Source organism: Alosa pseudoharengus, unplaced genomic scaffold (assembly GCF_046254945.1).
Source record: "Alosa pseudoharengus isolate Yale_2024_CS ecotype anadromous, Long Island Sound unplaced genomic scaffold, YU_APseudo_1.1 YU_APseudo_1.1_scf_14, whole genome shotgun sequence".
Classification (NCBI taxonomy): domain Eukaryota; kingdom Metazoa; phylum Chordata; class Actinopteri; order Clupeiformes; family Clupeidae; genus Alosa; species Alosa pseudoharengus.
The window spans coordinates 24,243,142-24,245,711 of record NW_027468609.1 but is presented as its reverse complement, the minus strand read 5'-3'; the positions used below and the strand labels follow the sequence as shown (position 1 = coordinate 24,245,711).

The window sequence follows — 2,570 nt, the reverse complement described above, 5'->3', positions numbered from 1 at the left end:
TTGCATTGTAACCAACAAAGTAGCTAACTTAGTTAGCAACTATGGTTATGGGAAACGTGCCCCTGGTTAACAAGTTGCTAACTAGCACACCTAACCAGACGTCTGCTTTCTCAATTAGCCTTACCTCTGATGTTTGATAAAGTATCTTTAGGCCTACTACCCACGCAAATTACAATGGAAATACACCACTTATTTTTTCATTGACATAAGGCTAAAAATATGATAAACACAGGCATTTCTCTTTCAGATACCATATTATTGAACTAGTAGAAGAAAGAGGTAGCTTGTTAATATAAGGAGTGCCGACTTGTCCATCCGATCCAAACAAGTAAACCTGAGGAAAGGAGGGTATAAAGTGTGTGAGGCTAACTTTGAATGGTATGGTTTTATTTGAAATTCACATTTTCAACAAATCCCACAATTTAACACCTGCATACATAGCCACATTCTGCAGTCTACCCACAAGGAAAAGAATAGCACAACTGCCCTAAACCCCCTCCATCAACTGCCAGTAGATGTGTCCTGCATTGAGTGGTAGTTAAGCATTTACAAAACTAAATACTGTTATTGTCTTTGAATTAACTAACATCCTGAATGGAGTGTAGGAAAGCAGGATCTCTTCGTTTGGTTGGATGAAGGTTGAAGTCATATGGCCAGCATTTACAGCACCTAAAACAGAGACAACACCACGCAAAGTAAAAAAAAAAAAAACATAATGAATTACAATTATGTTCTTATGTTCTTGAAATTAAGTTACTACACCTGCACATTGCTTTGCTTAATATGATCCTTCATACTATAAATGCTGTGATAACACAATAGGACTGAAGACTATGATACAGCTGGAGAGGCTGCCAAGTTAGGCAAATACTACGACTGACTTCTTTGAGGCCATGAACAGGCTTTTTGATGTCTTAAATTCACGGTATAAATGTCCATTCAAATCCCCTACTCCAGTTTTAGCATCAGTCAAATTGTGATTACAGCACTTGATTACAAACACAAACACTTACTTCTCAGGCGCATCTCTGACCCCAATCCATGGCGTCGTCCTATAGGACCACAAAGCAGACATCAGATCCACCATCTTACGGAGAGCCTTCAGTGGATTGAGTCTTGGACCTTCAGGTTGCTAGAGAACAATACATATAGTGCAGCAATCATTCTCAGTGTGTTAACTAATGTTGAATAATAGATCTTTTTTTCCATACAGAGGGAAGTTTAAATCTAGTTACAGAGTTTCATAGTGACAGGCTGTTGGTCGAAACATGTTGGCCAATGCAGCCAAAAAGGCTTTTCCTTTGGAGTGCCTTTTGTAGAATTAGTTTCAACTTTATTTTGGTAGTGTTTCATGAAGTCTTCAGGTCTGATTGTTAGTAGCCTATATGAAATTATATTTGATATGTTTAACTTTGAAAGTCTGTAACTTGTATAGGGCAATTCCACGCAAAACTGTCACATCCATAATGCCAACTAAATACCATGGCATTGTGTTGGTGTTATGGATGTTACAGTTTTGCGTGGAATTGCCCTATACATTTGAATGGCCACAAGAGCGGACAGTTACAGAACACAGTACATAGCATTGACTTATCCTCTGAATAACACAGGTTCAAGTTCATTCCTCCCTGTCATCGCGGGTTCATCCTCACCATCCATAGCGTCCTTCTGCTCGTCCAACAACTGGGGAGAGAATTAGCAAACATGACGTTCATTTTAGTGCTGCTTGATAAGGGTCTGTGCAAGACCATCCGAGAAAAACTACTCACAACTGATGTAACGTTATTCAACACAATCGTTGAGCGCCACCCTGACTACACATTTGCCATCAGAGACAAACTTAATACAAAAATATGTAATGTGCAGGATCGGGGCAGAGATCAGTAGAGAAAATCGTCGCGTCATCAAGGACAGACAGAGAATATGGCGTAAAACTAAATGTTTCACTAGCTGCTACGCTAGGCTGATAATAAAATTCAGTGCACCAACAACTGTGTACATACGGTAGCTACTCATTTTTTACTAGCAACTAAACACATTTCAAAACTGCTAAATCAATGTCGCTTGCAGTAGATCTGATCCACAAGCTATAGTGATGCCGATTTAGGTAGAGCAAATATCAGGTTCGTAAATTATCTTTGTAGCCTAACTACCAAATTAATCTGGTAGCTAGTGCCTCAGCTAGCTCTGCTATCGGTATCAGATGGTTAGCTAGCTAACGTCAACTAACGTTACTCCTCAATGAGCTAACATTCATGACGGCGACACGAGATAATAATAATGTTATTACCTAAACTCCGCAGACATTTTACTACATAGATAACTCGTTACACTGACACAGACTAATCACAAATACCTTGCCACATTTCAAACTGCCACTTACCTGGAAATCAGACCGCATCTTGCCACGACGATGTACCAAATTCAGTCACCCAGGCCAGCTCCAGTTGGTCACAGCAAGAGAGAGGCGCGAAAATGAAAAATATTTGACGTTTTCATCAACGAGGTAGCGTCAGCGCATTCTGACCACGCCTTTTTAGGAGGCAGGAACTGTGTACAATTCCATTCCA

The 2,570-nt window shown here is 39.9% G+C and overlaps 1 long non-coding RNA gene across 1 annotated transcript in view; it reads right to left on the bottom strand.

Annotated features, from left to right (window-relative positions):
- Positions 1 to 366: 366 nt before the first annotated feature.
- LOC143122486 (uncharacterized) overlaps positions 367 to 2,570 on the bottom strand; it is a 2,244-nt gene continuing 40 nt past the window's right edge. The window contains exons 1-4 of the long non-coding RNA XR_012986696.1: positions 2,384 to 2,570; positions 1,653 to 1,683; positions 1,014 to 1,132; positions 367 to 669 (exon numbers count right to left, since the gene is read on the bottom strand). The exon at positions 2,384 to 2,570 is cut by the window's right edge and continues 40 nt beyond it. This is a non-coding gene — a long non-coding RNA (uncharacterized LOC143122486). The remainder of the gene's footprint in view (positions 670 to 1,013; positions 1,133 to 1,652; positions 1,684 to 2,383) is intronic.